We start from the raw sequence: 9,706 nt of genomic DNA on the forward strand, positions 1-9,706 counted from the left end.
GGACCACGCAGGGCCCCCCGCAGCCCCAGGCTCACATGCCCACCGCACTGCCCAGGATGGGGAAACCAGAACTTGGGATAGTTACAGAGAAGCCAGGCCGTCACGACCTCTCGCGTCCTCTTGCCAAACTCCATCCTCAGGAGGAAGAAAGGCAATAGAACTTAAAATGGTGCAAGCGGACTAAGATCCCCCCAACTGAGCACTTCAGATTTGCGCACTCACCCTAAGCCACCGATCACAGACCAGGTCCGCCCAGAGGCCAGCAGCCTGCGCGCCTGGACAGGGAGGCAGGGGCAGCACCCAGCGCTCATGGGCCGTCCTCTCCCGACGCCCCAGGGACACACACATGGGCACATGCCCTAGGGCCGCCTCCGGCCAGCACGGGCCTCCCGTGTCTCCTGAATGACAGCTGATAGCCTAGGAGGTGGGTGAGGGGAGCCAGCCCTGGGGGACCCCTGCCTGTCACGTGGGGTTAGCTCAGCACGGAGGTCCGGCCTTTGTGTCCCGGCCCTGAGCTGCAGCCTCAGTCGGTCATCAGTGCTTCCTTCTGTGAAATGGGAGCAGTGCCGCCGGCCCTGCCCCCGCCCCACGGCAGGCTCCTCACGACAGCAGAGACGAGAACTCACCTGTCTGTCAGGTACGTAGGCTGCTGTTTACTGAACTCCTGCCCTGAAATGTGCTCACCTCTGCCCCTCAGGCTCAGAGAGATGAGATAACTTACTTACAAGAACCCCAACTTCTCCTGTGAGTGACTGCTCAGGGCAGGGGGAGAGTGGGTTCTCGAAGGCAGTGGAGGGCACCAAACTGCCCCAGGAGTGCAATGGGAAAGAGGATGTTGGGCAATCGAGGCCGGCAAATTGATGGGCTTGCCTGGGAGTCCTCGTTCTCCCAGCCTCCCCATCACCACCTTCTGCTTCCTCCTCCTTCCTTACCCAAGGGCAGCCCCAGGCCTGTTTCTCTGCCAGACAAACAGAAAACAGTCCCTGTGGGCTCTCGTCCCTGTCCTGACAGAGGGAGGTAGGTGGGATGAGTCAGCAAGCGGTCAGTTCAAACACTTCTGATATTGGCTTCCAGAAGCACATTTGGCCTTGAGCTTGACTATGTGAGTTTCTGGCACTCTGGGAATGACCCCATCTCAGGAAGGTCAGAAGCTTCCTCAAACACACACACACCCCTATACCTCCTTGACCCCACAGCTTATCTGTCCCAGCACCCAGAGCAGCCTTCCCACAGACATTAACAGAAGCTGGTAGAGTGCATGTGTTTCTTTCTTCTTTTTGATGGGCAGCAAAGCCAAGTTTATTGAGAGTACGAAGCTCCCGAACAGGGAGGGGACCCTCGAGGGTTGCCCAGAATGCATGTGTTTCTAGAGGCTGCTTAAGGCAAGCCAAGAGTTCTTGCAATAGGACTTTGCAGGAGGTGAGCGTTAGCTGTAGATGTGACCGTGTCCCCCTCCCTGTTCCCAGGCAGAAAGCGAGGATTATACGTGCCTCCGGGTAGAAAAGGTGAAGCTAATTGTGTCACCTCCCCTTGCCTGAGTTTGGCGTGTTCTTTTTCTTTCTTTCGGTTTTCTGTGTCTCCTTGAGATCCACACAGGTCTGACCCACTTCCAGTATATAACAAAAGGAAGAGTCCAAAAGAGGATTAATGCAAATTAGAGCATGTAACAGATCAAGGCTTTTGACCTGCAACGTACCTCCACACGCGACTACAGGTTTATAAAAATACTCACTCACAGTGCGGGCTGGCGGTGGGACCCAGCTACAGAGTTACGGGAAGGACACCTTCTCTCCTTCCCAGGAGGGGAAGTCCCGTCAACTCTGGGACTTTAAGGACAAACTCACTTAGGAATAATGTCAATACTAAGTTTGAAGAAATGTTCTACAATCGGGTTATGGTAATGGTTGCACAATTGTAAATTCACTTACAATTATTGAAGTACACATATAAAATGAGTAAATTTTATGGGGTTAGACCCAAATTCTTAAAAAACAAATTTGGGGGCGTCTCGGGGTCTCAGTCGGTGGAGTGCCCACCACTTGGTTTCAGACCAGGTCATGATCTCAGGGTGGTGAGATCAAGCCCCACATTGGGCTCTGCGCTTAGCACGGAGTCTGCTTGGGATTCTCTCTCCCTGTCCCTCTGCCCCCCCAACACTTGCTCTTTCTAAACTAAATAAATAAATCTTTAAAACACAAATTTGAAGCCCATTGTGAACGTGAGCCCAAAGGCCTTCTCTCCACTGCCAGCCCCAGCCATCTACCCCTCTTCATCTTTGTACATCCTTCTTTGTATGTGCCTCTTCTTTTTTTTTTTAATCTTTTCTTAAAAGATTTTATTCATTTATTTTTCAGAGAGAGCACAAGCAGGGGGAGCGGCAGGCAGACAGAGAAGCAGGCTCTCCACTGAGCAGGGAGCCCGATGCAGGCCTCGATCCCAGGACCCTTCCTGACACTGACCAAATTGTGACTATTTCAAAGAGCTGATTTCCTCCTGCTGCAGTGTGAGAGGAACAGGGAAGGCCGCCAACAAACCAAGTACCAAAGTGGTTAAAAACTTCCAGCAGAGGGAAGGGGTGTCTACCTCTCCCAAGGAAGTGAGGGATGAAGTACAGAAGTGCGGGGTCCGCTTGTCAGAGCCGAAGGCAAGATCCACTGCCCTGGCCTGGCCTCTCGTGTGCCCAGCTCACTCCTCTCTGGCTCCATTGCTCCCTGAATTCCAGCACCTTCTGTGCTTCAACTCCTGACTTCCCCCTGACTCCACTTTGGCTCCACCCCAGCCCATCCCTGCCTGGCTGTTCCAGCTGTGGTTGGCCCCAGTGGACACATGAGGGTCCCAGAGAATGGGGTGGTGGGGTGGGGAGTGAGCACAGACTGGACAGAGTAGAGCTGGGACGAGCCCGATGGCCAAACCTAGCCTTGGAGGAGGCAGGCTGTGGGGCAGTGCCAGGCAGGTCCAGTAGTCCTGGTCCTAATTCCCAAGGTGGCCGGAACTAGGGAACGCAAATCAGGCAGGGGGACCCAGCAGGCAAGAGGCAGTGCAGTCTGCTGCCAGTAGGGAAGTAGCTCTCTCTAGAACCCAGGTAAATTTGGAATTAGCCAGCTATGGGCGGTCCATAGCGCCATCTGTCGGTGGTTTCCAGAACTGCCAGCTTTCTCAGGCGGATAACTTTGTTTCTATTTCCTAAGCCAGGAAGAGGAGAGGCTTCTGTACACATATCCAGGTGTGCGGCATTGATCCTTCCAGATCTTCCAGCCAGTAGACCAGGAAGAAGGGGAAGGCTCCAGCCCCTTGGAGAGAGATTGTAGGGGCTTCAGAAAGGCAGGGGGGCCCTCGGTTGTGGACGAGGAACAGGGGAAGGGGGGGAGGGAAGTATGGAGAAAGGAACAGGACAGAGCCCATCTCTCGGACCAGGCTGCCCAGGAGGGTTGGGAGACACTGGAACTCAGGCTCTGGGGCCTCTCAGGTTCCTGGTTCCCAGCCAGTGAGACCCAGGGGACGCTCAGATGCCCATCCAGACGGCCAGCTCTGAGGTCCACCTGGGACTGCCCAGCTGCCTGTTCGGTTGACCAGGCTGTTGCTCCACTTCTTGCCTCCACTGGTGGCCTGTTCTAGAAGAGGGGCGGGGCTGAGGCTGCAGGTGGGGGTGGCGGGGCAGCAGCCTCACGTCTGGGATTGAGAAGACGGAGGCAAGGAAACGGGTCAGCCTCCCTGCCCTCTCTCCCAGTTAAGCTCTCTACTGTCATGCTCTGGGTTCAAGGCCCAAGCACCCCAAGGCTCCCCGTCAACAGGAGCCCCTTTCTGAGCATGTGTTTTAGCCACACGGGGAGGAGACCCAAGGATGAGAGCTTGCATGTTGCTGAGTTTCCAGCTCTAGAAAGCAGGAGGCTCGGCTGCGGTGGTGGGCGGCTTCGGGGTGCACGTGTGTGTCTGTGCAGGGGGGGGAGGGGATGGAGAAAAGACAGGGCAGCTCTGGGGGGCCCCCACGGGCAACGCAGAAAGGGGGGTGATCCTGCCATAGCTTTCCAGTCCCACTGACTGAATTTGTCTATGTGGAAGCCCACAGGGGTTCTCAACCATGGGTGCATATTAAACTCCCTTGGGGAGCTTTTTAAAAAATACCCATGCCTGAACCACCTTTCCAACCTCCTTTCCCTTCCCCCACCCAGTGCACCCCGAGATTCTGACTCCGTTGATTTGGGTGGAGCCCTGGCACGGCACCCACACCCTGAGGAAGAGGGGGGATGCAGGAAAGAAAAGAGGTTTCAGACAGACCGTGGACGTACCCAGGAGCAGGTGCAGGAGGCAGAGAAGTTAGCCACGCACTTGACCTTGGGGAGCCACTCTAACCCGTGAATCCCCAAAACTCTCTCCAGAGATGGAGGGCAGGCGTTCGTGCAGGGGAACTCGACAGAACAGCAAAGCTCGCGGCTGTGGGATCTGGTGTCCCAGCCCCAGCCCTTCCACAGGATCTGATCCACCAATTCGGCTCTGAAAGCATGAATGTGCTGACGATGAGAGCGAGCAGGGACTCTGGGTCTCATGGCCTGGCTTTGAGTCCCCGTCCCGCCACTGACAAGCTGCGTGATCTTGGCTGACTTACTCACTTCTCTGAGCCTCGGCTTGTCCCTCTGTAAAGTGAGGATAATGATCGCACCACTCCCCAGTGTCCGCGCTCCAGAAAGGTTTAGGGTTCCTACCTCTACTGGCTTTATCGCATCACCACTGCCCTGCCGCGCTCAAGGGGAAAGGGAAGTGGGCTGCGGCTCATGCTGCTTGCTTAATATCCAAGGCCAACAGAGCAGCCGTCCTGGTCCTTGCTCTTCTGCACGACCGCTCAGACCTCTTTCAAACCTTCTTTTCCCCCCCGCTCTTCTTTCCCCCTGTGCCCTGAGTGTCCCTTTCTCATCTGTCCCTCATTATCCTAGGATAGCCATGGCTTTCCAGGGACCACGATGCTGACTCCAGCCCCGCATGACCTCACACTTGGATGGGCGGCCCAGAACCAGAGGGTCAGGACACGTCCCTCCAGATAGACTGCTCAGGCCAAGACCTGAGACACGGCCATACTCCTGAATCCACCAGGGGGCACTCTGTGCCCAGGCACGGCGTATTGGTTTATTTGACAACTGTTTAATGACCGCCTACATTGTGCCAAGCGCTGGTGATATGAAGATAAAATTATGACAATTCTCCTTTCTGGGAGTTCACAGTTTGCTAGGAAGCACATAAACAGAGAGGAAAACAAAGGATTACCTTAAAAGGTAGAAGCAGTACTCAGGTCAAGGCAAAAGTCCCAGTGGCCTCGCCCTTCTATCGGACACAGGAAATGGTGCAGACAAGTGGCCCCGGGATCCTGGATCCCAGCCCTGCGACCCTGCCCCTGTCAGTCCCATCCGATTTCTGTTCTCCAGGAATTCTGGGAGGAGGATGAACAGAGCCCTTGAAAATTCCAGAAGGATATGCAGCCTGACCCCAAATGGAGCCTCAGTTCTTGGGAGGTATGATCGGATGACAGGTCTTGGGTCATTTGACTCTTCCCCTTTCTACCACTCAGGCCCTCCCCCCACAGTCCCCAAAGGGTGACAAAATGGTTGAAAGTTTCCCTGTGGGCCATCACCCAGGGGCTCCCACGCTCCCAAGAGGCCTTCACAGGACCGTCAGGGAAGTCAGGGGTGGGGACGGTATGCGGCTCATCTGGGTCCCCATCACAGGGCCCGAGGCGTGGCTAACTGTAACAGTCACTGGGGCCCTGCTAGGAATACAGATGCCCGGGCCCGCCTCAGCCATCCCATATCAGGATGCTCCAGGGCTGGGACTGGGACTGGGACTGGGAATCTGTCCTTTCAACAAGCTCCCGGAACGCCTACAATCAAACACATTTAGGAAGCTGTACTGTGCAGAATTCGGAACGCCTGGGACTCTACTTGTGCTCGGAGGTGGTAGATAGGTTAGGATGGACCAGGATAGGATAGGACAGGGGCGCGTGGGTGGCTCAGTCACTTGGGCATCCGACTCCTGATTCCAGCTCAGGTCATGGTCTCAGGGTCGTGCTCCATGCTCAGCACAGAGTCTCCTTGAAATTCACTCTCCTCTCCCCACCCCTCCCCTCTGGCGTGCTCTCCCCCTCTTTCCTTCTCTCTCCCTCCCTCTCTAAATAAATACATAAAATCCTTATTTCAAAAACAAGACTACGACAGGACAGGACTGTGCCCTGCACTTCCCGGCCAACTCAACAGATATTTGTTGAATCACTCGAGCCGCCAGGGAGAAGAGCTTGCTGGTAGCTGTGCAGGGGGATGCACTTTCCTCCAGACTGTCTCTCTGGATTTCCCCTGGGCTCCCAGAGGTTGGGGCATCGGGGTGAGAGTCCCATCCAGAAGGAGGGCCTTGGAGTCCTAGCGAGGTGTTTAATGCTGCACTCACCATGCTTCTGCGTCCTCGAGCATCAGAAGTATTCGTTAAAGCACCGTGCGAGCGATGGAAGGATAGCTCGTGGTTGTGGTTATGGCAGTCTAGATACTTTGAAAGCCGTGTTAGACATAGGGAACAGGGAGCGTCTGGGTGGCTCAGTCGGTTAAGCCTCCCACTCTTAATTTTTGCTTAGGTCCTGATCTCAGGGTGATGAGATGGAGCTCCACGTCCTGCTTGAGATTCTCCCTCTCTCCCTTTCCCTCTGCCCCTCCCCCTGCTTGCCTAAAACAAATAAAGTATATAAAAAAAAAAAAAAAGGAACAGGGTAGGATCGCCCTGCCACCTTGGGATCACGCGTGAGGCTGGCAACATCCCTGTTTACAGACCGTAAGGCTGGGCATGTGTCTTGTCCTGGGGATGCTCGGAGGACTGGGTCCAGGCCTGTGTCCTGGCAGACTGTGGACTGGGAGCTGGGAGACCCCAGGGAGGGGAAGTAAGCCCCAGGAGGGCAGCTGGAGGTAAAGAGGTGATGGCCTCTTTAAGGATTTCCAGATTTGAAATTTGCTCAGGCAGGGAGTTCCTAAAGAAACTAATGGCCCTCGGAAAGATAAAACCCAGAATTTCCCGGGTTCTCATCAAGATTCCTCCAAGAAGTCCTGACTCTGTCCCCAGATCCCTCCTCCTGCCTGGCCCAAGCGTGGCCAGGAAACTTTCCCCAGTCATAGGACAGCTGGGGCAGGATGGCCTTTTTTTTAAATAAAGATTTTATTTATTTATTTAGAGAGAGAGAGAGTGAGAGTAGCAGGGGGAGAGGCGGAGGGAGAGATAATATCCTCAAACAGACGCTGCACTGAGCGTGCAGCCCAACGCGGGGCTCGATCTCATGACCCCAAGATCATGACCTGAGCTGAAATCAAGAGTTGGACGCTTAACTGAGCCACCCAGGTGCCCCAGGATGGCCGTTTTAAAAGGCACTGCATCAGTGCCTTGTACCTGGGAACGCCGGGATGGGGGACCTCCCTCCTGCCCTGCAAGGCTGAACTTCCTTTCCGATCACAATGAGCCAGAAACCGGCCAGGAGGACCAGCTGTCCCTTGTGCCCTCGGGTGGGGACACAACACTACATTCAGGTATTTCCTCAGGCTCCTGTTGTCTTGAAAAACAGGGTTCTCCCATGTCCTGCCAGGCGGGCTTGGGCCTGGAGCTGGTTGGTGCGGCTCACTCCTGGGGGCGCTGACACGGTGGGGCCCTGGCTTTTATGGCTTTCCTGGGGGGCGACTGTGGGCCCATCGTGACATCCAATCACAGCTCTCTCGCCTCATTTGGAATGTTGGGGGGGTAGGTTCTTCTCTATTCTTTTATCGACCCGAAAGATGAGGGACTCCACTCTTCACGCTTCTCACCGCCAGCCCTCCCTGGACCCAGATCTGTAGCCCGTATCTGGGAAGGGGTGCACAGATCTCAGTGTTCTCGGTCTATGGACAATAGATAATTCTCTCCGGTTATTAATGCCATCTGCGTCCCTGGAGGAGAAAAAGAATCTCAACACGGTGCCAAGGAGACTCAGCCCCCACGTGGGGGTATCCTGTGGCCCACCCGAGAGAACCAAGCAGCCACATTTGCAAGACCACACTTGTGAAGATGAACGACGCGTTCTTGTGGCCTCTGCCTAGGGCCTGCTGCGTTCTTCAAGCTGCCTCGGTCATGGCCTGCGCGACAGGCCCACTGCCCTTGCACCTCGCCCAAGACCAGCCCAGTGTCAGGGGCTGAATTCCATCTCCACCCCATTCACATGGTGAAGTCCTAGTCCCTCAGAATGGGACATGACTCGGAGATGGGGGTCTTTACAGGAATGATCAAGCTACCATGAGGTCATTAGGGTGGGCCTTCATCCAGTATGTCTGGTGTCAGCATAAAAAGGGGACATTTGGACACAGGGACACACAGAGAGGAAAGATGACATGAAGAGCCACAGGGAGAAAGCGGCCCTCTGCAAGCCAAGGAGAGAGGCCTGGACGGATCCTTCCCTCGGGGCCCTCGGAAGGAGCCAACCCCGCCCACACCTTGATTTCAGACTCCCAGCCTCCAGAACCGAGATGACAAATTTCTGTGGTCAAAGCCACTCAGTCTGTGCTGCTTTGTCAGATGGCTCTCACAGACTCATACACCAGGTTCCCCGCTCACTGGCCCCCAAGAGGAAGGGACCGCCTGATGACTCAGAAACTCCCTTCTTGAGGTCCGTGATTATGATCAAGGGAGAAACTCTCATCCGTCTCAGGCTGCCGCCTTGGCTCCGCTTTGCTATCGGAGACACAAGCTCTCCAAGGTAAGCCCTCATCCGCCAACACAAGTACACACACACACACACACACACACACACACACACACACGGGGTGTCTTTGCCCCCCCCCCCCCAGAACAGGCCAGGACCTTTGACTGGGTAAAGTCGCTGCAGAATTCACGCAGAGTTAGTCAGCTGCTCCCAGAGACACGGGGCAGGAGTGCGGCTGATGAGACCTGGGAGGTGGGGTCCACAGATGGGGGGGGCGGGGGGGGGGGAATGTGTCCCAGAGCTCAGGGTGGGGACTGATGTTGATGATATGGTGGCAGGGAACAGCGTTTAATGAATACTGATGAAGAACCGATGCGCGAATGGATGAATGGGTCAAACGTCATTCCTGTCTGTATTCTCGGCCCTGAGGGACACCCCACGCTTTCTTTTTTTTTTTTTTTAAGATTTTATTTATTTATTTGACAGAGATAGAGACAGCCAGCGAGAGAGGGAACACAAGCAGGGAGAGTGGGAGAGGAAGAAGCAGGCTCATAGCGGAGGAGCCTGATGTGGGGCTTGATCCCATAACGCCGGGATCACGCCCTGAGCCGAAGGCAGATGCTTAACCGCTGTGCCACCCCAGGCGCCCCTCACCCCACGCTTTCTAAAGACGAGCCACACGCCCAAAAACCTTGCAAGCGCCGTCGGCGCGCCTGCGTGGTCCGTGCATGCAAATCTAACTCAGTCTTCTCAAAATTGCAGTTATTTAGTTAGGTTGGGGCGGGCAGTGGGCGTTGGGGGGCCCGCGCACCTACATGCGACGAACACACTTTGCCTTCCCCAGGCCCCCCATCTTCAGCCTCCTCTGAAGTCCTTTGGGCAGAATGCACTGGAACAAACTTGGCTGTCTGTCTTTCTTGGAGGGTGCGGAGGGAGAGGTGAGGCCAAGCAATGCTGGGGTCTGGCCTTCGTAAAGGGTGGGTGGTGCCAACACTGGTGGATTGGGGGTGGGGGCCGCTG

Source organism: Ursus americanus, chromosome 23 (genome assembly GCF_024610735.1).
Source record: "Ursus americanus isolate L20-20 chromosome 23, mUrsAme1.1.p, whole genome shotgun sequence".
NCBI lineage: Eukaryota > Metazoa > Chordata > Mammalia > Carnivora > Ursidae > Ursus > Ursus americanus.